This window comes from Globicephala melas, chromosome 8 (genome assembly GCF_963455315.2).
Source record: "Globicephala melas chromosome 8, mGloMel1.2, whole genome shotgun sequence".
Lineage (NCBI taxonomy): Eukaryota > Metazoa > Chordata > Mammalia > Artiodactyla > Delphinidae > Globicephala > Globicephala melas.
This window is the reverse complement of record NC_083321.1, coordinates 91,338,883-91,364,734: the sequence shown is the minus strand read 5'-3', so window position 1 is coordinate 91,364,734 and position 25,852 is coordinate 91,338,883. Positions and strand designations below refer to the sequence as shown.

Below are 25,852 nucleotides of genomic sequence, written 5' to 3'. Positions count from 1 at the left end.
CTTCAAAGAGACGCCCAGAGAAGAGAACCGTGAATTCTCTGCTCACTAGTTTTCATGAGAGGAAACCAAAGAATGTTTCTTTTTGAAACTGCGTCTGCTCATCCAAACCAATTTTACTAGCTGGGGGACTTGAGCTTACAGGCAGGCTCAGGGGCTGATGAAATTCAGATGTGAGGCTGCAGAGAGACTGCAGCACTAACAGGAAAATGAGGGGAGCCGGGCATGGCTGGGCGAGGGCCTGGGCAGCAGGAGAGGGGACTTGGAGAAGGAGAGAGAGGTACCCAGGGAGAGACAGAGAGGAAGAGAGGAAGGGGGCCAAGAAAGCCTGAAAGGGAAGAGATAGATGAGACAAAGCCCAATAAAGCATTTTATTTTTCTTCTTTAAAGAACAAAAAACAAACACACTGTTTCAACTGACGGGAAATGTTCGTCTGCCGAAGGCATTATTAGGACAAGAGATAAAGAAACCACAGAGATAGGAAATAATTATTTTGTATCTGTCTTTATAAATGAAAATGAAGGACATTAAATAGGATTTCGATTTTCAGGGACAGAAGGGAATGAATTAGGAAATATTCTGATAACACAGGAAATGTTTATTAAAAGGTCAGAGGGGGACTCTCGAAACTGACAAGGACTCCTGGGCAAGATAAAAAAACCCACTAAGCTGAGGAAGAGACCGGGAGGACCAAAACTGCGGGCTCGGGGGGGCACCCCTTGTGCGAGATAAGTCAGATCAGGATGGAGGATGGATGGAAAAGGTGACTGACCCCTTGGCCGCAGTTGGCAGCTGGTGACCCAGCGTAACTGATGTGAGTCAGGCAACTGCACCCCGAGCAAAGCAGATGCGGGCAGAGGCATCCAGGGCTGGACTCGGCCTCAGGAGGACCTCTCCTTCTCACTTCAGCCCTCCCCCCAGCTCGTGGGATGGATGGAGCTTGGAGAAACTGCGTGGGAAGGGCAGAGAGGGAGGGAGCCGCATCAGTGAGAAGGCCAAGCTCACAGTCGCTGAGAATCCCACACTCTTCAGAGACTCACAAGGCCACCAAGTCCGCTCACCCACCTCTTGGTCTTCCAGGTGTGTATCCCACCTGGCCAGGAAGAACCATCTCCAACATTTCCCTACTCTGTCCAGGGAGGCAGCTGGAAGGCAGCAGTTAGGAGCCCAGGCTCTGGCATCAGATTGCCTGGATCTAAATTCTGACTCTGTCCCTTTCTAGCTGCTAGCCTTGGATAAAGTTATTTAACTTATCGGACCCTCAGCTTTCTCAGCTGTAAAATGGAAATCTAACAGCCATACCTCTTTTGTAGGGTCGTTGGAGGGATTAAATGAGATTGTAAAAGAAAGTTCTTAGAACAGTAAATATACTACAGAATAGAATGTACTTCTTATAGCAATTATTAAAGGCATCCTGGCTTACTTTCAAAACCCATGTTCCTCTTTACATCTAAGCTTCATCCCTCTTGCTCCCATTTGAGCCCCTCCTGTTTGGAATAAACACCCGCTCATGTCCACCTATACATCTTCCGGTCTTGGACATTGAGCTCTGTCTGTCCCAGAAATGGCTTTTCCTCACCCCCTCCTGTCCACCACCCCGACATCACCTTCAAAGCCCCAGCACGGCTGCGGGTGGAAAACTTTTTGACAGCTGAAACCAGTGTCTAACTGGCCATGTTACAGGTCCTCATAGGAGAGAAAGCGGTGCATCAGATTCAGGGGGGAAGGAAGAACAGACCCCATCCCCTAATCTCCCGGAACCATTCAGCAGAAGAGTAGTCCGTTTCAGGAAGATCCAAATGCTCACTTCATCTTTGATTTTCCCTTCTGGCTCCGCCATTCCCTACAGCCACTGATCCCAGGGACTTTGCTGGAGCCATACGGCCGCCCGCTAAATTGGCTGTTCTGGATGGTGAATAGAAAGAGGAGGGGGGCTGGGGGCAGAGAGAAAAAGAAAGATACGTTGAGGGGAGGGGATTAGGGAAGATGAAAGAGGGAGATGAGAGAAGGAAGATCTTTCACTGGACTCCTCTTACACAGACCTCCACGGCCCCCGAGAACTTGGGGAGGTTTTGTTCCAGGAGAACGTTCCTGGTCTTCTCACTGTGCGGTGGTTGTCACAGACTGAACTCTCATCTTCCCAAGAAGTGGGAGGGGTGGAGGGCCGGGCCCCTGCTGGAGAGAGAGACCAGAAGAGGTTGGCTGCCACAGTTTGCAGGGGAAGCAGAGGAGAAAGTAAACCCTCCCAGGCGGGGCAGGACTCAGCGGGACCCAAAGCCCGGCCAAGGAGCTGCGTACAAATACAGGAGTGGCAGCATGGATTTGGGGATGGGATGCAAGCAGCATCTATTGCAGCTGTAAATCTGGAAACAAACAAGGGCTACAACCCGGCTTGTTGGATCTAGTGAGAAGGCAGGCACCAAAGCAGCAAATGTCACCCTCACCACCGCCATGGCTGGCCATTAAAATTCCCACTAGGCCTGGGAATGCAGTGAGGCCTCTGTGGGTCAGAGGGTCAGGAGATCAGAGCCTGCAGCAGCATCAAGGGGGGATGGGCGGGGGGAGGGGGGCACAGAAAGACCTGTGAATTGGCAAGTCACCTCTTTGTGGGGGACAGAGAGGGTCTTCTTTAAGGGACTGCTGCTGTAAATTCAAACCCAAGGCAGCTGGGTTTGACAATCGCAACTCAAGATATTTCCAGTTGTCCCGTTCTTAACAATCATTAGGTAGCCCACTCCAGGATAAAGTGTCCATCACTTTGTTTTCCCAGGGCAGCCCGCTGAAGCAGCTGCAGCTGATTTTAATGAGACGTAATAATATTCTCTCAGTTCCTCAAGCTATAGACTGAGCCCACCGAGGGAACCTGCTCAACCCCCAAAATGATCAGACTTGTCAAAATATGATCATTTTGTTCCTTATTATAAATGAAAAGAAGATATGATTTAAGTGTCATCCTCTGGCGTGTGAGCCGGATTCCTATAAATCAATCACCCAAAATAAACTCTTTGGAGTGATTTCACTACAAATATGCTGGAAACAATTTCTTTAAACAAAGCATAAAAGTATTACTGTATCCCTCCAACATCAAAATGGCTTTAGACCTGCATTATTGGGTTGCTGGGGTGTTCTTTGCTTAAAATGTGTTGTTTATGGTTTTGCACCTGACAGGCAAAGTCAATGCCTGTCTGCTGGAAACCTCCTGCTTGTGTTCATATCAGGTCCCCACAGTAAAATGGTGAGAAGAGGAGGGATGCCGGGGCGGGGGAGACATCTAAGGGCCAGGCTGGGGTCCCTAATCTCTGCAGATGTGACACTGCATTTCCAAAGTGGGTCTCATCGCATCAAAGAATGGTAAGCCGTTGGTGTCACGCTACATTCTGCTTGGAGCGGATTCCCAGGTGTATTACTTACTAGCCCTGGGGTTTGGGCACATCTTTCTTTCAGTTTTGTATCTTCAAAATGGGGACCATGGGGACAACAATAGCAACTAACTCATGCAGTTTTCGTAAGGAGCCAAGAGGGGTTAATACGGCAACGCACTTAGAACGGAGTCAGCCCTGTGTGGGCACTAGTAACAATAGATAGTATTATTGTGCATTATTTTTATTAGAAAGCCAGACACTTCCTGTCCCAAGGAAGTGCTGTGGAGCGAAACTGTGCTTGGACTTCCACAGACTCTGTCATTTGTCTTGACTTTGTTGTTTTCACTTCATTCTATGCAGGGAAGTAGACTTGCAGAGGACAGTGAGTGTCCCGATGCCATGGAGTTTTGAAGCCCCATCGGTGTTAGAAAAAGACAGTGCAGGGAAGGGAGTGGGGTCCTCAGAAGTCTTCCACAAGTAGGATTTGTCTCTTGAGCCCCACCTCTCACCCCTTCCCATCTCTCTACACTCACCTGGACAGGCATTGCTTCCACGCCACGTTTTGTAATGCTCCAGTCCATCTGCACTTTAACAACCTTGTACCTCAGTCGAGATAGAGTCTGAAAAGTTTAATATCATGTCAAATGAGAGAGCCAATAAAACTTGACATTATTAATAGGATGTCAAGGGTTTTTTCCAACTGCTTAGGGAAAAAACATTGTGTCCCATTAAGTGTAGCTCCTTGCACTGAGAAATATTAAGTGACTTTTCAGTGACCGCCAGCTGGAGCTGTTAGTTTTCCTTCATAAGCATTGATGCCGTCAATTCTGAGAGGCGAGGCGAGAACCTTTTAGGAAGATGCTGGTTGAGCCCGTGCAATCAGAACAGCTTTGAGGTTTCCCTGAGATCTCTCCTCAAGTGGGCCTGCATATGGAAATGGGGCTATGAATTATGAAAAGACTTAAATACGTTGGGCTGAGTGAGCATGAGATTTCAGACCCCCTCTGTGCATTTATCCCCAAAGGATTGCAGTGACCTCTCAGGACAATTTGGTGTGGACTTAAAAACAAGGCGAGAGTCCCCAGGAAGGGAAAAACAGGACTTCTTCTCCCTGCCCTGCTGCCCCATCCCCCAGCCTTCAGTGGGCTCTCGATGGGCCCGAGAGCTGCGGGCGCTGCAAGTCCCACTATCACTGTCCCGGGGAGGGTGGGGGTGGGCGGTGAGTGCCACCAGCTGTTGCCGCCTCTGCTGGCACTGGGCTTCTGGAGAGGAGGCTGTCAGGGAGCTGCAGGGGCCTCTGTTTCCCTTGGCCCGAGGCCATGGTCGCCTTCCAGCACGTGGCTTTCCAGGCCGGTTTCCCTTCCCGGGAAGAGGTCAGGCCTTAAAATAAGCTGGCGTGACTCAGCGTCTGAGTTGGGACATGCTTCACATAAGTGCCGGCTTTTCAGGATCGTGCAGCTGGAGCGGCTGAAAAGAAAACTCCAGAGGCTCCGCCCTGCGATTCCAGGGTCTGTTGGCTGCTCAAGCCCAGCTAAGATTGTTTCTTCTGTTCCCACCTAGACCGCTTGGGAGCCAGCACTTCTATGCCTCCCTATCCCCGGAGAAGTAGATTCCGTAGTCTTTACCCCCTTTTCCATGCCGCCATTTGGCCCCGCTGTCTTGCCACCTTCTCCGTGGGTTGTCCTTTATGGTTCCCATCCCAGCCGCAGCAGCTTCTTAGGGCATGTACCTGTGTTTTCATTCTTAGGAATCCAGGGAGCTGGCTGAACAGACGGTCAAAGGCTGGTGCTTATTTATAGAAGGGTGCAGTATTTACTGGAGAGTTGTATTGCTTTCAGAAGATCAAAAGAAAGACCTGGGCAGCCAACAGGACAGTGCTTATTTATCCTCTTCTGATGTTCCAGTCGACAGGCTCCTCCTTGCCCTTTGTCCCCTGTCCTGCACCATCTGGGGGCACCTGACCCCTGGAGCCGGCAGATGGAAGGCAGCTTGTGCTTCTTAAATTTCACCCAACACTTGGGAGACCCTGGGGAGAAAGCCCTTGGGATGACCCTCATGGCACCCAGAGCACTCACACCCCAGCCTCAGCTGCCAGGATCGGTGATGAGGAAAATCCCTGCCGGTGGATTCCTCTCTTCCCCACGGAAGCTCAGGTTTGAGAGACTCGGCCAAGGGCAAAAGAGGCTGAGGGAGAAATTTGTCTCTTGCAACATAAATGACAGTAGCAGCCCCTCTGTTCTCAGTGAGCTCAGGACAAGAGGGAAGAAAATTATTACGATTGTGGAAGGGACTTAGGTCAGATTCTAAGAAAGAATCTCCTGACTCACAAGACGGTGGCCTTGATGAAGCCGTGGAATCTTTGCAAGTGCATTGGTTCTTTTGCTCTGAGGTCCCATCTTCATCCCAGCTCATATCTGACAGTGACTATCTAGCTCCTTTCCTTTTCCGGGACATAATCTAAGAGATTCAAATAGCTGACTTGGGGCTCTGAGGCACTAACTCCAAGAAGATAGGAGAGAGGTAAGTGATACTTGGGTAAAGAATGAAATACAACCAGGTATGCACACCTGGGTTAGCGTGGAGGCTGCATGGTATTGTGGAGAGGATGGAGACCGGAAACAAGAGCCACCACGCAAGGGGTCAGGAGCAAAGTCATCTCTACCCTCTTGGCATTGATGTCACCCTCAGTAAAACGGGGAAAATAAGACCTGTCTGGACTTACCTTAGACTTGTTGTTATGATCAAGTGAGATAATAGATATCAACATCTCAGGAAAAAAGGTAAATTATTTTAAGAGATACTCTTATCAGCCCACCCTTCCACTCAGAGGTGGAAGTGAGGGTGTCCTCTAATGCCAGGAGGTAGAGCCAGGTGATATTTAAGACCCCTCTGGCTCTAAGCAGCTGTGGATATATTCTCCTATACGTTTCGCTTAACCAACTCTTCATTTGAGGCAGGGCAAGGAAGCAGAGCGTATGAGCTGGCAACTCTTGGTTTATTCAGAAGAAAAACTGACCTTAGGGACACAACCTACAACATGGATGAACCTTGAAGACATTGTGCTAAGAGAATTAAGCCAGTCACAAAAGAGAAATACAGTATTTCAGATCTCACTTACATGGGGTACGAAGGGTAGTGAAATTCACAGAGACAGAAAGGAGAATGGCGGTGGCTAGGGGCTGGGGGAGGGGGTGGAGGGGGAGCTATTTCTGTAAAGGTATAGAGTTTTAGTTTGGGAATATAAAATGTTCTGAAGATGGATATGGTAGCACAAGAGGGTGAATGGACTTGATGCCCCTGAACTGTACACTTAAGATGGTAAAGGTTATGTTAGGTATATTTTACCATAATAAAACTCAAACCAAAAACTGACATCAGGCCAAACAGCTATCAAGTAATTAATTCTGATTGATTCAAACTAGGACTAGCTTTAGCCACTAAAATGTACTCCCATAACCAAGTGACTGGCCACAGTCACTGTGAGTTGGGAAGGCTGTCTTATTTGCTGTCCCATTGGTGAGGGCAGCAAGGCAGGGTTCAGCATTGGTATGGGGGTGTCATCAGTACCCCTAGGTACCCAGTGTTGTGCATTCCACAAAATCTGGGGTTCTGAGAAAGCACCAAGGCTGCACCATCACAGCTGGGATAGCCCAGTACCATCTTAGGCCCAGCAATTGGAGCCTTTCTCCAAGGCAAATGGAAGGGAATTGTTCCCACTCCCTCTTGCTGCAACTCAACCTTCCTTCACCTTCCTGCTTTAATGTCTTAATCAAGTGGCAGATGAGAGGAACTGATCCATGCAAAGGACAGAAGGTTCGACAAGATGTGTGGAACCCACTGCTGCTCTCCTCCCCCGCATCAGAGTCGACGCCCCACCAAAGAGAAAGACAGGGGAGCTAGAAAATGAAAGAGAAAAAGGCGAGAGAGATTTTGTACCCTTAAGCCTCCACTGCCACAGTTCAAAAGACCAATCTTTACTGAAAATAAATTTAAAGGAGAATTTTTGATGTATATTATGGTCTCTGGTGGTAGACAAGAGCGCTGCCGGCGGTATATGGAGTTATGCAAAACCAAACTGGGATTACTTAAAAGTGTCTGTAGTGCTTTGATTAACTGGTATGTGTTTTATTTTTTATACGACACAATCACAGGCCTACACTGATAATATCTTGCTATTACTGTTTGACACTTGAAGCTCTATTTTTCCTATGACTTGGAAGTGGGCCTTGTTCAGTCTGGGGCAAGGGTCAAAGGATCAAGATGATCCCAAAGGGGATAAGATGGAGACTTGCCCACCTCACATTTTTTTTAAATGCAATGTGTAAAAGACCTAGGACCCATCGTAGAAAGTAAAGAAGTGGGGGATCAGACGTGGTGATTCAAGGATCTGGCCAAGAACATGGGCTATAAGAGAGTCCAGCGACCTTCTGAAGTTTCTTACGTCCATCTGGAAAATGTCCCCCCCCCCCCATTAATACTTCTTCTAGAACTAAGGTTCCATGCTGATTAGGAAGCTGCAAACCCCTCTTTCTGTGTTTTGCTTTGTGATGCTGGGCTGGGACTCTGCACATTGCATTTCTCCTCAGCCCCCTGGCTCCTCTTTGGTTCTGTCAATAGGGAGAGCTAGAGGGAGACTGGAAAGCTCGAGGCCTGGAGACAGGATTTGCTCCTTCTTCTTCACTTGCTGCCTCTGCCCCAGCATAGGAGCCCTTTGCCCAGAGGCAGCAGTTGTTTCCAGGCTCATCCAGTACCAGGCTCACTGCATCCCCTCGAGATCCCAGCACCAGCCAGGCAGTTCTCCTTTGGCAGACAGAGTCCCAGCTCTGCAGATCCCCTTCCCTAAACTTGAGTCACTGGCAGCAGTGGGTCACACTGAGCCCTGGGGCCCCTCCGTCAAGCTCCAGGTGCATCAGCAGCCCCCCCACCCCTTTAAGGTCTAGATCCCAGTGGTACAGGGTCCCTCCTGGGAGCTTCTAAGTTCTGACAGCCCCAAGCTCTTCTCTTTGCTCACCCAGACCTAGGTAGTAAGTGCCTGCTTCTGTTGAACCAATCCCCTGTGTCAAATCATTTCTGTTGAAATGCCTGCTGTGGTTTCCATCTTCCTGACTGGACCCCAACAATACAAGTCCCTTGAAGTAAAGTCACACTGAGCAAGGAGGGCACCATTCTTGCTCATCCCTGAGGCGAAGACAATGCAGACCAGAGCTTAGGAGTGACTGGGCTGCATCCCTGAGGCTCACAAAACCCAAGAGGAGAGGCCCACGGAGCCACATCGGAGAGTAATTCTGAGGGGGTAAGGGCACCAACTTGCTGGCTGAGAGACTCAGAAGGAAATGAAAGAATGACTACACCTCTAAGAGTAGGCAGGGGCAAATCCATTCAGCCCTTTGCTGTTGGAGTCCTTTCTGACAGTGAGATGGACTCTGGAACGTATCTGCTCTGTGTGTGGAATGGGGGCAGAGCCGTGGTCTTCCTGGCTGGCTTTCCCCAACTGAGTCTCCTGCCACCCCCGGCAGAGCTCACAGGACAAACTCAGAGACAATTTTCTTTCTACTTTTCAGACCTTTCTCAAGGACCAGTCTGCCTCTCCCCCAACTCTAGTTCCTCACCTGTCCCTGCTTGTTACCCACATGAGCTCACACACCGCACCACAGGGTCTTGTCTGAAGCCTGGGCAGAGAATTCCATGGTTGACCCTGACATCCTCGTCCATTGGTGTCTAAAAAAGGAGCAAGTCTCTGTCCTCACTGGGCTACGAGGCATGTGTTTGAAGGCATGAACACCACATTCCTACGTTCATGGCTATGGCCTTCCAGCCCACCCAGCTATCCTGGCACGAACTTGGGGCCATCAGGGGTCATTTCATTCCCCCCAGCCCCGCCCCCAGCCAGATTCTCTCTCTAAAATTCATCCATAGGAAGGAGACCTCTGTTCTTGAAACACACCCATGAAATTCCTTTATCACTGAGCTGTGTCATCTTCTCTCCCACTCAGGTTGACCTTCTTTTAGCAGAGTGAAGTCAGGAGATGGAAAATCTGGGTGAAGACTGACTATTTCACAGGGCTGTTGTGAGGGTCAAATAGGACAATATATGTGAAAGCATTTTGTGCACAGTCAAGCTCTGTACAAACGGGAGGTGATTTTATCACAACAGTTGCTACCCAAACCACTCACTACATGATTATTATTTAACTCCTCCTTCTGGCGCTTTAAACTCATTTCTTTTCGCTCTGTATGGTTGGGTAATGGGTGTAGATTTCACCCTGGGGCTCCAGCTGCACAGACAGAAGAAGGCCAAGGCAGCCATGTGTCTCCAGCTCCGATTCTCAGAAGCCCCTCCATGTCCCTGGCTGGCCCAGTTCCCCAGAGCATGGCCCTGGCCATCCCTGGGGAGCCATATTTTCAGGCCTGTCTAGTTCCAGCTGTGGAGCCTCTTCAGGCCAGTCTGGCAGGAACCTAACCAGCACCTGCATGAATCATCACTGCCCATGGCCCATTATGCAGGTCGGTGTGGCTGCCTGAGGAGGCCAGGGCCCTGACCTCAGAGGTCGCTGTATTATTTATCACCTTTTGTGTCGTGGGCAAATTTGGACCTTTGCCCAGCCCTGGGGAAATGGCTTCATCCCCATTCCTTCCCATGGACTCAGGGAATTCCACTCTTCATTTTCTACCTCATAGGAATAAACAGTGGGAAAGAGAAAAACTTTATGTGCTCCCATATACTATGTCAAATTCTGCAGTTAAAACACAACAACAATAGATTGAAGAGGGGACTCCAGCCTTCTAAGAGCTTATAAGGGGAATGAAAATCATCACGTATGGGAACAATGCTAGACCCTTACAATCAACCCAATGCAGCACATGTGCTAAACAGCACCAGGCAGTGGGGCCATCAGACTTGGGAAGGATTAAGGGAGGTAAGAGTAATCAGGGAATATTTCTTAGAGAATGTCCATTTATCTTTCTTTATAAACATGTGCTTTGCAGAAAGTTAGAAAATGAATACGTAAAAAGGAGAAAAAAATCACCCATAATCCTTACCTGAAGATAACCATCGTCTACAGGTTGATATATGCTTTTCTAGACACTTTTTTTTTTTTTTTTTTTGCGGTACGCGGGCCTCTCACTGCTGTGGCCTCTCCCGTTGCGGAGCACAGGCTCCGGACACGCAGGCTCAGCGGCCATGGCTCACGGGCCCAGCCGCTCCGCGGCATGTGGGATCTTCCCGGACGGGGGCACGAACCCACGTCCCCTGCATGGGCAGGCGGACTCTCAACCACTGCACCACCAGAGAAGCCCTAGACATTTTTTGATGCATATATTTATATTCATACAATTTTAATAAAAATCAAATTATTCTGGGTGTACTATTTTATAACCTACTTTTCCACTTAATTTCCTATGTCTATATATATATATATCTTCATTATTTTTAATGACTACTAAGTATTCTATTGTATGAATGTAAAAGAGAATGTGTAATATTTTTAATGAGTCCTCTATTGTTGGGCATTCCAGGCATTTCCAGTTTTGTGCCATCTTAACCAATGCAGCAGTGAACATCCTGGCACCTACCTCTTCATGTACATGTGTGATTCTTTTTTCTTTAGGATAAATTCCTAGAAATAAAATTACTGAATCAAGGATTAACATATTTCTAAGGTGTTTATTATACTTTGTCAAATTTTGACATATACTATAATATACTCTTTAAATTTTGCACCAAGTTCCACTCAAAACCGACAGAAAAATATCAAGTTTTAAATTAGGCTTTGGAGGTAGGGAGAGATGTTGACTCGACACTAGCCATGGAGATGAATTTGGCAGCTACAAGGCACAGAGATGGGGTCTAAACAAGTCATTCATTTATTCAACAACGTTTATTTAACCCTGACTATGAGCCGGGCACTACGCTCAGCTCTGAGGTACAAAGACAACAAGACCTTTGAGAAACTCACAAGAATGGGAGTTGGAAGGAAATTGAGTGTGGCTTAAGCAGAGCATCTGTGTTGGAAGAATGGAAAGTCATGGAGAAGAGCCCAACGGTGATGGTCCTGAGGACCTGGCTGAGGGGTGGGATAAGAGCCCGGTTCTGACGGTCTGTGGAGTGATGCTGACGGGTTAAGAATGAGGCAGTGAGTTAAACATACCTGGATTGCGATTCTCGTTCATCCACTGTCTAGCCCTACAGTCCAAACAATGAATTTAACGTTTAGAGTCTCATTTCTTCAACTATAATATGAGGAATAGAATGGCTACCACATCTGGCTGTTGTGAAGGTAAAATAAGGTGCGTTAAGGACATACTATGGAATAAGTATTCAGTAACCATTAGCTATTGTTCTCATGTTGAAACGAGGTGGAGAGCAGGTTGCTGCAGATCTGAGAAGATGTAATGGTCCCACATCCTTGGCCCAACGGCAGGCTGGGTTCTGTCCAACCTATACTCTGTACAGCTTAGGGGCCCCTTTCCTGTGGACCTCATAAAGGCTGATGTGGGGTGGTGAGCTCTCTCAAAAGAAAAAAAAAAAGGAAAAAGAAATAACGCTGACAAAAAAAAAGAATATCCCCGACCTAGGTGACCCATGAGGTCCTTGGGACAGGGACCCATGTTGGGTCACTACTATTTCACCGCAACACTCTTCCTGCCCACCTGTCACGTTGCTGGCCAAGTTCTGTGGAGGCCCCTCCAGAGCCTAGACTTGAGTCTCCTAAGCAACAGGGGCTGCCAGGCACCTCTGTGAGCCTGTGATCTGCCTGTTTGTCCAGTGACTACCTGTCAATCTCGCACAGTGTCACTTCTGATAAACAACAGTGACACCTTGATACATCAATTCCATCTGAGGTTTCCCTGACAGGCCTTCCAGCTCCTGAATCACCAGGGATGATTCATGGCCAGGCATAAGCACTGATGGACCCTTCCTTCCTGGCTGGGCTCTGTGTCAGCCTCATCCTGTCAAAGAAAGCTCCAGCCTTCTCCTCAGGCTTGTTTTACCATCTTCTGCCTGCCTCCCAAAGAGAAGGGGGATATATTTATGCATGCATGCACCCATCCATCTATCCATCCATCTATCCATCCATTTAACAAATGTGTCTAGGAAAATTCAATATTAGCAGGAGGCTCAGAGGGGAGGGAAGAGAGATGAAGTCAGTGTCACAAGGTCTGGGTTCCAGAACTGGCTCTCCCTCAGTGTTCCCGTGGTTCTTAAAAAGTCATTTAACCTGTTTTCGGTGGTATAACTGCAAAAATCTCTGCTCCACAGGTAAGAAGATACATTGTATGATTGGAGAATGTTAACGTAAAAGGGGAGATCTTCAAGATTGTCAGGTTTAACTGTATTTATATTCATCCATTGGACAAATATTTATTGAGTGTCCATTTTGCACCAGGCACTATTTTAGAGTTGGGAACATATCAGTGAACAAACAGATGAAAAAATCCTACACTCATGGGGCTTACACTCTAATGGAAAGAGACAGATAGTAAACCAGATAAATAAGTACAATACATAGTATATTAAGTAGTGATAAGTGCTAGAGAGAAAAATAAAGCGGAAAAAAAAGGAATGGAGAGCATTCGGATTTAATTTTAAAAAGAGTAGTCCGAGATGACCTCACGAGGAGGGAGATCTTTGAATGGAGGGAGGGAGAAAAGTCACATAACTCTCATGGAAAGAGTACTCCCCTTGGAGGCAACAGCAAGTGGAAAGATCCTGAGGTGGGAATGACCCAGTGTGTGCCAAGAAATGAAGGCTCCAAGTGGCTGGAACAGAGTACCAAGTGGCTGGAACAGAGTACCAACAGAAGAGGTACAGGCCATCAACACTCACACAACCTTGGAGGAAAGGACTTCGGATTTTATCCTGAAGGAGGTACTGGAAGGTTTTGAACAGAAAAGTGATAGGGTCTGATTTATATTTTAACAGGATCATTTTGGTGCTGTGCTGAGAATAATATAAACAGTAATAACCCTAACTCTAACCCTAATACTTATGTAGTACTTCTTATGCACCTGGCACTGTTTTAAGTTCATTTATGCATCTTAACTCAGTCAGTCTTCATAACAACCCTAGGAGGTAGTCTATTATGGTTCCCATTTTACAGATGAGAAAACAAAAGCATGGAGAGGTTATCAAGAACCTGGCCACACAGCTAGTCAATGACTGAGCCGGTTTGGAATCTAAACAGGTAGGCTGCCGATTCTGTGATTTCCCCGCCCTACCCTGCTGTCGAATCAGGCCAAGGGGAGAAGCAGCTAGACATGCCAGTGGTCTACAGCAAGGCATGTGGGGACGACGGTGGAGAGAACGGATCTCATTCTGGCTGTATTTGAAGGTAGAACCAACAGGTTTTGTTGTCAGATCAGATGCGGGGGCGGAGTCACGTTGGTTTGGTTGCTTTCATTTTAGCTTGATCAACTGGACAGATAGAGTTGCTTTTAACTGAAGTGGAGAAAATGGAGGAAGGGAAAGAGCAGGAGTTTGGGACACACTGATTGGAATCCCTGTCAGACATCTAAGTTGTAGGAGATGAGCTTAAAAGAAACGAAGAGAGTCTCAAGTATTTGCTCAGCATCGTAGAGCTGGTTAGTGAAGAGAGTTAAATCCTTCCAGTATGAGCTTTTCCCCCTCTTTGTGCTTCTGAGCGCCTTTCCACTTTCAAGTCTACTGTGGTACATCATTTGTTTATCGAAGTGGAAATCAGGTGCTGGAGGAAGCTTCTCCTTACCTCCTCTTTGCCGGCTGGGGTGACAGTGTGTGCGTGCTGTGGTCCGGGGAGGGCGGGGGGACTGGCGGGGACTGGTAACCCAGGTCACTCTCTCCCCAGGTGGTGAGGGAGAACCGGCTTTAAATGTTTATAGAATTCTACCATTGCTCCCTCCTCAGAGGGAAGGACCCCTGAAACCCACTGAAGTTGAGGCGTTTGGCCTCCCCAGAAGTCCGTCCTATGTTGACCAGGAGGCAGGCAATTACACGGGGGTACCGCAGCAGCCCCTGGCATGCCGAGCTGGAGAGAGCTGCCGGTGTTTCTCTGGGTGGCGAGCTGCTATTTAAAATCAGGCTTTGTTTCTGAAAATGAGACAGATGGGGCTACATTCGGTGGATAAAGACATTTTGTTGAACTTTCAAAATGGGTATTATTTTCCATTTACACTTATTTCACGGAGAATTGTAAGAAGATGAGATTGTAGACATGTCTGTGATATGCAGTAATGAGTGACGGATCTTTGAAGGTAAAAATATCTCTAGGATACTTTTTTCTTTTTTTTCCCCCCCTTTTTCTCTTCTCTCTCTCTCCCCTCTGGGCCTCAGGTTGGGAGAGTTTAGGTTTTGTTTTCTTTTGTTTTTAATATCAAAATGGAGAGTGTCTCTGGTGGGAGTATAGACTCTTCTCAGCTCAATGTTTGTCTTAATAAAGGTTAAAAGAAATGAAATAATATTAAAAAGGCTCTCAGGAGACAGGAGCACCAGATGCTGCCTACTCTCTGGATCGCTGGAGGGGGAGGCAGGATAACAGGGCTGTGTACCCCACAGGTACCCTGAGTGGCTGATCCCAGCAAGGCCAAAAGCCTCTGGGAACAAAGAAACAAGGGAAGACAAAGAGGACTGGAGAAGAAGAGGATAAAGGAAAGGAGAGGAAGTCGGAGTCCAGGGAGACGCTGCCATCTTTCTCCATATTCAAGGCTCTCTCCTTCTCTGGGGTCTGGCATTGCAAAGGGTAGGCATCCCAGAGAAGCCAAAGTCAACATCCCTCCCCCTGTTGCCCTCTACCTCCCCTTAATTGCTTTGGAAGGAAACCAAGAAAAGAGAAACTAGAAGGAAGAATAACTTTCAGCTTGATTTTCTTGGATAAGAACTTAGATAAGGAAATCCATGGGTGTTTATTGAATAAATAAATGAATGAATCAGTAGTCTACTAGCCACTAGAGCAAAGAACCAATACTCGAATCAGGGAATGAATTAGGGAATCAGTGAACTTGGCATAAAGTCTCAGATTTCTTAACCTCCTGCTCCCATACACAGACTTCTTTATCTTTGTCTATTGACAAGGTTGACATTCTCAAAACAAAACAAAACAGAAACCCCATGGAATTTATCACCATCAAAGGCCTGTACCATGCAAGGCCTACATCCAGCTATGTCCTCGTAAAAATACTGGAAAAAGCTCTACCCTTTGTGTGTGAGTACTAGGTAGTAGAAACAAAAGTTTTAAAGGAAGAGAAGGAAATACTTTCCAATGTACTGAGTTCAAACCAAACATTGCACACTTGCAGCCTAACTCAGCCACTGGACAGGGTTCAATTTTAGAGAGTTTTCACTTTTGAAGGTCCTTCCAACTGTGCTTTCCTTCTCAGCGTGTTTCAGGTACAACCATCTTCCAACCAACCAGTACTGATTGAAGAGATGGGCTTTCCCTTCTTCAACGTAAATTCTTCTGGGAAGAGGTCTACATCTTCTTCCTCTTGGTGTTGCCCAGCATCTCCAGTCCCCAGTGATGGCTCCAAGGCCATCAGTAGCTGCTTCTTGAATTGAGCATAGTCGTGTCCAGAGTTCCAGCTTTTCTCCCAAAGACGATGCTTCATTAGGCTCCAGCGGATGTCAATTGTAAATAGCAACTTTGTTTTTCAAGGCCAAATACGCTGGAGTCATCCTTGACTTCTCCCTGGGATATAATCCATAAATTCCCCTGGCACTGGTGAACCAGCCTGAAAGACACAGGGACTTGCTAATTAACTCTTCCTAATAACTTGAGAGAGCTGAGAACTCGGATACATAAGATCCCGTTAAGAGAGTGTCCTGCATTTTTATCTGAGGGCAATAGATCATAAGGGGCAAGAAAGGAAGAACTATTTGTCTCTGAGAGCATAATTTATATTTAATAAATTGAGAAGGGCGACTTGGGGGTCAAATATGGGGAAGGATGCCAAAAGAAATTCTCCACTCAGGGAAGGACTACGTGGAAGCAGAAAGTGAGTGGCAGGTCCTGAACAGCCCAGGGGAGATGGGTTTTAAAGATCACTTTCATGGGTTTTATTGGGCAGAGGGTAGGGTGACCTGCTTCAAGATTCCACCTCTGTCTAATGGGAAGAGAGACCAGGAGACCGAGTGGAAGAAAAAGATGGGAGAGAGGCAACAGGCCACGTGGGAGTGACACTTAGGGTACCCCAACTCCTTTTCCTTACCTAGAAGCAAAAGGACCTCCTTCCTTGATGTCAGGCCATGTGGGAGTGGAGACATTTGGCCTGAAGACTAGAGATGCCCAGAGTGTCAGAGAAAGAAGGGCCCTGAGCGATCACCTCCCAACCCCCCTACCCTACAGATGCTCAGAGAGGGGGCAGTGAACTGCTCTACCTAGAATCACCACCTCTTCCATAACCCTCTCCAATTTCCTCCGTCCCACACCCATCCTCACTCAGAGGAGGAGACCGATGTTCCCAGAAAGCGCACCACATCTTGGGTCATTTTTCTTTTTTTTTCCTACTGCCTTTCAAAGGAGTCCTGGATTTTGAAAACACAGTCTCCAGCCCTGACAAGTTTGAAAACTGGTCCCTGTGAGTCCCTCCCTATTTAGAAAGTAAGAAGGACAGCAAGGGTGCAGGGTTCCCAAACACTAGTCACTTGGGGAGCAGTTGGAGAGCCTGCTAAAAATGCATATAACCTTGTCGCACCCCCTGAAAACCGACTCTGCATGCGCAGTGTGGGAATCTGTAGTTTTCATCGGCACCTCCGGTGATTTCCAACCATTGAGGATGGAAGACACAGGGACTTGCTAATTAACTCTTCCAACAACTTGGAACCCTGTGCTAGAGGAGAGCATGTGGATGAAACCAGTTGTATGTATGGATGGGGCTGATTGCCTTTGTCCATCCATACCGTGGGAAAGGAGTCCCCACTCTCTGCTTCTGACCTGCCCAGTGAGTGGGTGAAGACAAACACGATCAATGGATCAGAAAAGACACCGGGCTTCTCTGAAGATGCTCTGTGTGTCTAGAGTATTATTGATTCCGATTTCAATTATCGTCAGTTTTATCACTCAGTCCTTGAGGGAAGGCTGATCTGAGACAGGGCCACGCCTGCCCCAAAGTGACCCTTCACTCCATGGTCCACCTTTTGCCAGCCCCGCCCAGGATGTGTATTTCGGCAACTGACCCCCATTCTGGGCTAGCCCTTGATTTAAGACCATGGGGAAGTAATTAAAGATAATTGAGGCTGCAACTTCTACATGAAGACATACTGCCACCTGGGCAGTAATTAATCACTTCCTCTACCCTCCCCGCAACCAGCATTTGGTTGAGACCAAACTGGATCTTGATATCCACCCACACAGGCTGACTTCCAATTCTCCCCCAAACCTCGACGTGGTCAACATGCTTTAATTACCATCATGGCTCATCCTCCATGCTCCCCCACTTAACATTCACAGTGGTCCCCATTTAACATTTTTTGGATGTGCACCAAAGGCAGCAGAAGCCCTCACCCATGGCTTCTGACCATTTCACTTCCCCAAGTCTACTATGGAACATTCCAAAAAAGATAAAGAGCAATGCTCCCCGGTTGGTAAATGTCACCACCTGGGTTTTCTGCACAAGTCCTGGGTTTTCCGTGCCCCACACTATTCTAGGTTGACAAAAGAGATAACCCATCTGGTTGTGGCCCGCCTTCCCTCCCAGGGTGGGCGAGGGATTATGGCTGCTTTAACGCTGGGAGATTAGGAGCTTGTAAAGAGCCTTGTGCTCCGAACAGGGATACAGTTACATAAGTCCACCAAGCTTGGCACTGCAGGACGGCGGGCTCCAAGTGGCATCTAATTACAGGGAGGCTGATGGCCACAGTTGAAGATACTGTCACAGGACCCAGGTCTTGGCCCGCTGATATCCCTCCAGCAGTTGCAGTAAAACGGAAATTAAGTGCAGTGTCATGGCCATTTAGGGCATTAGGAATGGAAGGCGCCCTGGAGCTGCTTCCTGGCCCCTTGCCCGCCTTATGAACAAGGTGCACTCGAGGACTTGTGCTGGGAGAGGGAAACACACTGCATGCGCAGTGTGGAGCACAGAGACTTTCTCTGCAGGTAGGGATATGAGGAGAGGAAGGAGGTGAGGGAAGTCTGTCCCAAATCACCTTGGCTGAGAAGGAAATCAGCTTGATAAGTGAGGAAAAGGTATCAAGCTCTGGATGAAACTCTTTAAAGGGACGTTTTCCAAGTTGCGATTTTCTCCGGGTCCTGAATTTCCACTCTGCCCCCCCACCTTCCACCCCAACACACACACAGACACACAGCCAGTGTGTGGAGAAAGGCATAGGCAGAGGACCAAATCAGCATCCTCTGACGCCCCCCCTCGCAACATCTGTAACTCGCTTGAAGCCTTCAGTCTACTGGGTCCCTGCAAGCCTTCACCAGCCAGCGAAGTTCTCTAGCTCTGAATCTGGGGAAATCCTGCCCTGGGTCACCATCCAGCCCTGGATACTAGGGCTATTTGCTAAATCCAGTCCACAGGCCCCAGCACTGGAGGAGGGGCTGAGGGCTGGCTGCTTTGCTACTCACCTGCCAAATCTCCCCACCGACCTCCATCCCCATACAGCCCTACTTCCTCTCCTCACTCACCCTGACCTTTATTTCTGGCCATTGTCGGCTCCTCCTAGAAATTGCAGAGCCAGACAGATTTGGGGAACGCAGCAGAGCGAGGGAGCACCATGGTTCCCTCTGCCTCTTTCACCCCATTCCCACTGACACGCACATGCGCTTCGGGGGTGCTTGTGTCACCTCCTGCCCAAGTCAGGCTGGCCTTGGGGGGACCCCAGGAATCTCTAAACAGCCAGCCCGAACCTTCCACTCAGCACGCTGCTTTCTTATTTCTTTGCCAACAGCTGTGTAGCAGAGGTGAACTGGGACATGGGAAACACCAGCTCACTCTGGATAGGGGAAAAAAATTAAAAAGCCCGTTTTTCTGTCCTGTCAGGTCTATTTAAGTATCTAATGAGGTGAGATAGTACCAATAAATTTAACATGGCACAATAACTCTGATGATGTGGGCCACAGACTAATAAGCTTCCATCCCAGGGACAGAAGAGTGATCCCGCCTTCACTAGATCTTATCGGGTTTGATTGCTTTGTTCCGATATTAAAAAGGTTGAGCAAGGACTTTCGGGCACTGCCACAAATCTGTACGTATACTCCCAGCCGAGATAGATTGAAGCCAGACCTCGGAATACAAGGCTGTTTATTTTAATTGACAATTGAGAGGAGTGGAATAGGTAGAGGGTGGAGGGTGGTGGGAACCACAGGGGGGCCCTGTGATTAGGTGGCTGGATGGTGTGTTTTCCCCTTCTCTTCAAAGTTGTGGCACAGTTTCAAATCTGAAGGTCTATCCAATGGAGTGTCTACTCCTGAGGCTTCAAAGAGTCTTTTCCCCACTTGTCTTGAGCAAGGAGACAGGACATTGACCCCCGTGTCACCAGTTATTTCTGTCCTCACCTCCCTCGGGTGAGGCCTGCTGCAGACGTTTCCCAGGCACTCATGTACAGTCCAGGCTGCTGCCCCCAGATGCACAGAGCCTCCCCTTGGCCCGCAGATTTAGGGGGCCGTCAGTAAAGCTCTTTGAGGTCAGAGACCACATGTCCCACTTCTAACTCCCCACAGCATGCAGCAAAGACCAGAACTTCTAATGTGTGATATGCACACTTTGCGGGTAAGTACAACAACTTCACACTTGGCCTATGACTGCCATCTTTAAGTTAACATTTAGATATTTATATTAATGTACATTGTATGCATAAGCCTAGTGCCACAAACTTGCCCTTGGTAACTTATTTGTCTGGTTCAAGATAACTTTGTAGTTTCCTTTCCTAGGACTTGTTAAGCACCAAAAGACATTTTGAACTGTACATATGACCAGATGGTTAGCTGTTCTTGTTTTACTTCCTTTGACAATCTTTGAATTAAAAAAAATCAAATTAAAAATATATATTATATACATATATATATATATATAACTAATACGTCACACAAAATATCACGGATATTATTACTCAGGATAAGGCAAAATTAGACCATAAGTTTTAAAGATGAGTCAAGTTCAAGTAAATTACTACAGGGAGAATCCAAAAGAGTCAAGTTTGGGAAACACTGTTATTCGCTGATTTACTATTTGATTGATTAGTTGGTTGGTTGATTTGTTGGTGCCTTTTTGGTTGACAGATTTTTTTCCCCCAAGATTTTATCATGAACATTTTCAAACATAACAGAAAAAGTGAAAGAACTGTGTAGTGAACACCCATACACCCACGACTTAGATTCTACAATTTTTATTTGTTTATCACATACCTGTCCATCTAGCCATCTCTCATCAATCTATCTTATGTTTTTGCATGCATTTCAAAGTAAATTACAGACATCAGTACACTTCAACTTTAAATACTTTAGCGTGCATATCATTAGAGTTCAATATTTGTTTGTGGTTCTTTTTTTTTTATTTTGGAAGTAAAATTTACATACCACAAAATGAGCAGAACTTGAAAATGAGTTTTGATAAATGCATACACCTATGTAACCCAAAACCCTATAAAGTTATAGAACATGACCATCACCCCAGAAAGTGATGGTCATGCCCCTCCTCATGCCCCTCCCAATTCAGCCCCACTCCCTTCCTACAGAGACAACCACTGTTGTGATTTTTTTTATTGTATATCAGTTTTGCCTTTTAGAGAACTTCATGTAAGTCAAATAATATACTGTGTACTCTTAGGTAAGGCTTCTTTCACAATGTAAGGCAAAATGTTTTGCCTGTTGATGCAAGTATCAGCAGCTTGTTCCTTTTTATTGCTGAGTGGTACTCCTCTGTATGTATCAGTGCTCCTGTCAATGGACACCTGGGCTGTCTCCAGGTTGGGGACATATAATCAATTAAGTTACTATGACCATTTTCCTACAACTCTCTTTGTAGATATACATTTTTATTTCTCTTGGATAAATCATTAAGAGTCTTATTAGTGATCATAAGACAGGACTATGTTTTAGTTTTAGAAGAAAACTCCCAGATCATTTTTCAAAGTGGTTGTGTACTGCCACCCACAATGTCTGCGAATTCCTGCTCCAATAACTTTGCCAACATTTGATATTGTCAGTCTTTTTCGTTTTAGTCACTCTAATGGATATATAGGAGTTGAACCCTTTTTAGTGTGCTTATTGGCCAGTTGTAAACTTTGCTTAGTGATGTATCTGTTCAAATCTTTTGCCCATTTTTTTGATTATGTTGTTTATCTTTTCATCCTTGAGTTGTAGCCATTCTTGGTACATTCTGGATACCAGTTCTTTGTCAGATATGTTTTGCAAATATTTTCTCTCAGTCTGTGGCTCACTTATCTGTTTTCTTAATAGTGTCTTTGGTGAGCAAAAGTTTCCTATTTTTATAAAATCTAATTTATAATAATTATTATTGTTTTATTTTATGGCTATTGATGTCAGTGTCCTAAGATATCTTTACCTACTACCAAGTCACAAAAATTTCCTAGGTTTTCCTGTAGAACCTTTATGGTTTTTAGCTTTTACATTCAGCTCTATAATTTGTCTCAAATTAATTTTTGTATATGGTAATTTTTGTATATGGTAATTTTGTATAAAAACAGAGCTCAGGCTAGATCCCAGGGCCTTTCACTGTGCTATACTGTCCCCCTCAAAAATGAATGTCACATTCTCTGTTATCCAAGAGCTTATGTTTTAGTGAGGAAGTCCAATGTATTCACAACCAGCCATAATAGAAGGCATTTTCAGTTAAGGCCCAAACCAGAAGTATGTGCCACAGGAACATGGAGATTCTGGGTAATCACGGAAGGCTCCCTGGAAAAGGAGGTCTTTGAGTTGGACCAGAGATGTGGAGAAAGAACACACCAGTCAAAGATATTCCAAAATGAGCAAAAGCTCTGGGGTAGAAAAGACTAAGCTCCTCAGTGTTAAAATCTGGATCCCTGTAGGTATGAAGCAATAGACATTGCCATGTTAATAAAAGTATTTTGATGGTCATAATACTACTCCTCACATTCCTTCTGATGGAAAAAGAGTCAATGGCTGGGGCAAAGGTCCTATGAGTTGATATTTCTTTTACACTCTGTCCCTGAAGCTATCAAAATTATGAATTGAAAACCCTGTGTTTCTGAGTGTGTTTAGGAAGGCAGGTTGAACAACCTCAAGGTAAGAAAAGTGTAGGAGGGGGAAAGGAAGCAGTAGAGCAGAAAGAATTCATAAGTTGGTGTCAGCAGACCTCAAATTGAAACCTGTCTCTTAAATTTACTAACTGTGTGATCTTGCACAAGTCATGTAACCTTTTGACCTCTCATTTCCCCATTTGTAAAATGGGACTAATCATAACGCCAACCTCCCTAGGTTGTTGTGATGTGTCAAAGAAATAAAATATGTGAAAGCACATCACCCTGGGCAGAGAACTGTGCAAAGGGAAAGTAAGTCATCATTATTATAAAGAGTTTTCTTGGGGCTCAGCTCTAGGAGCCCATACTGCTGGGCAATGACTCAGGGAGGCAGTAGGGTCAAGGGAAACAAAGGTACCCATATTTACAGCCAATCCCTGACCAATGTCTTCCCTCCTCAAAGACGAAGAGTTGGTGGATACACACACGGATAGCCTTATTTTTTAATCTTTCCCATTCAAAGCTGCCCTTGAAGTTTACTTAACTCTATATCTACTGTGCCTTGGGGCGGGTGGGTGGTCTTAGGAGAGGAGAGAAGGTAAACACAGGTTATTATTTCCCCAGACTACATTTACTCCATCAGATGGAATAGGCTAGGTTATGCTGCAGTAACAAACACAAAGTCATACCAACCTGGAACAACAAAAGGTACTATTTTGTGAGCAATATAATAGACTGTAGAACAGAGCTGGGGACTTTGTTCTTTATCTCCTCACTCCAGGACTAGACTAACAGAGCAGCCACCATTTCAAATATTACCAGTCAGTGTGACAAAAGAAAAGCCAGTTTGGGAAGATCCTACATCAATAATACAATGCTCTGGCCTGGAGTGGCACTTGTGACTTCGGCTCACAACACATTGTCACCTGGTCAAACAGTCAAACCCAACACTAAGGAGGCCAAGAAATGCAATCCCACCATGTGTTTAGAAGGTGGCGAACTGGAAATGTGATAATAACTCTTATGGCTGCCCTCTTCACTGGACCCATCATGCTGTTTCACATTCGGTGGCTTTGTACGTTCTGTTTCTTCTGTTTGGAATGACTTTATCTCTTCCTAGAGGCCACCTATTCCTCTTCTAAGACTCATTCAAAGGTGCCGTCCTCTCCTCTCGAAGCCACTCCACAACTCCTTATCACATTGCATTGCAATGTTGAATTTATCTGTATATTTCCCTGCTACACTGAGAACTCCTTTAGAGAACAAAATAAATGCCTGTAGGCTGAATAAATGAATTCTGATCCTCCTTGCCCAAGATGGTCTGATCTGAATCCCTTACCCCTCCCTCAGAAATGGCCCAGAATGTTATGGAAGGAGAAAAACAAGTTTTGCCTCATCCTTTCCCAGTGTCTTCACCATAATAGTTCACATTTAGCAAGTGCTAGCTTGTACCAGGCACAATTAAGAGTGCTGTTTGGCATCTAGTTTAATCCTCACAACAGCATTATAAGGCCCCTTGAGTTAGAGATTGCAGTATTAAAGTTTAGAGAGGTTTTGTGACCTGCCCAAGGTCACACGGATAGTAAGTGAAAAAAACAGGCCTGGAACCCAGGCCTAGGTCAGAGGCTAAAACCTGTGCTTTTAGCCACTCACTGTGTTGCCTCCATGGGTTACAGAGATAGGCCACTGATAGGCCCATTCCCGTGGGCTCTGATTGTCCCACATTTTATAAGCGCACCACTGGCAACAAAGACAGTGAAGTCCCTCGTCCATGGTCCCTAATCAAATGTGTGCAAAGATTAGAGAAGGAGAATACACTAGAAACCTTACCTCATTACAGCTCCATTTGGTTGGAGCCCAAAGGAAGACCCATCATGGTAACTGGCCTGCTCTGACCACGACGAAGAGAAGACTGGTATGAATAGTTCATCGAATTGAGATTATTTAGCCTGAAAAAAGAAAATTAAAAGTGACTTAATAAATGTTGGTTGATGACCAGATGTTTACTAAATCCACTGAGGATAAAAAAGACAGCACTTAAAATTCAGCTTGGGGGATTTCAATTAGGCAGAAAGAAGATGTTCTTAAATATCTTTGACTAATGAGGGATGATGGCGTCTTCTTTGAGTCTAGAGGCCTATTCAGTTATTTATTCGTTTATGTATTTAGCCACTTAGTCATTCATTCTTTTAGCAATCATTTATTAACCAGACACTGTGCTAGGTACTAGAAATAACAAATATGAATAAAAATAATTCTCTGCCTTTGAGACTTTCTTCTTGGAATCTTTTTCCAAGATGTAAAATTTCTTTGAAAGATACACAACAACTCGTAACACTTTGAATACAAATACATTTTTACATTTCCCAGGGAGGCCCTGGTTACCAGACATGATGTATATTGCTTGAGATGGTAAAGGATGAAAAGAAAGGGAGGGAAATTTTTATGGATTCCATTGGTTTCCTATGGCGGCTGTAACAAATTACCGCAAACTTAGGAGCTAAAAACGACATGTATTTAGTCTCTCACAGTCCTGGAGGTCAGAAATCAGTTTCACTGGGCTCAAGTTGAAATGTTAGCAGGGCTGATTCCTTCTGCAGCCTCCGAGGGGAGAATCTTTTCCTTGTCATTTTCCATTCCAGTGGCTGCTCGTATTCCTTGGCTTATGGCCCCTTCCTCCATCCTCAAAGTTCCTCAACCCAGTCCTTTCCTTCTGTCATCACACCTCCTATCTCTGACTCAGACCCCTCCTCTTTCTCATTCAGGACTGTTGTGATTACACCCTGCCCATGATGATAATCTCAAGGTCCTTACCTTAATTACATCTGCAAAGTCCCTTTTGCCATATAAGGTGACATTCACAGGTTCTAGGGATTAGGAGATGGACACATTTGGGGAGCCATCCTTCAGCCTGCCCCGAGGACAGAAAGAGTATTACAGCAACTGTGCCTATTTGGCCATTGTATCAGGATTGGCCCTGACATTCTACATTGCTGAGGTCGCTATGGACTATGGGAGAGTGTCTTGGCCAGTGACACGTAAATAGCTGATGCTGGCAGAGTCGCTGGATTTACCCTGTGATACGGTCAGCCCTGTGGGGGAGTTTAGGTATTGTACTGGCTAAAGGCAAGGGAATAGATGAAATAAACCTTTTACATCCATTCCAGTTCTGTAATGATGGCTAACACTTATTAAGCATTTATTATGTGGCAAGTACCAAGCTAAGCACCTTATATATTTTCAAGTTATTTATCAAAGTAATCTGTGTACATAGTTTAAAAAAAACTAATAGTGCTAAAAGACTCAAACAACAGCAGTCTTCTGATCTACCCTTCCTCACCTCTTCCATCCCAC

General features: G+C 46.0%; 1 long non-coding RNA gene across 4 annotated transcripts in view; it reads right to left on the bottom strand.

The window, feature by feature from the left end:
• Positions 1-25,852, bottom strand: part of LOC132597716 (uncharacterized) — a 73,214-nt gene that overhangs the window by 14,484 nt on the left and 32,878 nt on the right. The window contains exons 2-5 of one of the 4 annotated variants that reach the window (XR_009564965.1): positions 24,329-24,447; positions 3,894-3,980; positions 2,041-2,173; positions 87-1,932 (exon numbers count right to left, since the gene is read on the bottom strand). This is a non-coding gene — a long non-coding RNA (uncharacterized lncRNA). The other 3 variants (XR_009564964.1, XR_009564967.1, XR_009564966.1) reach the window with 3 other exon arrangements.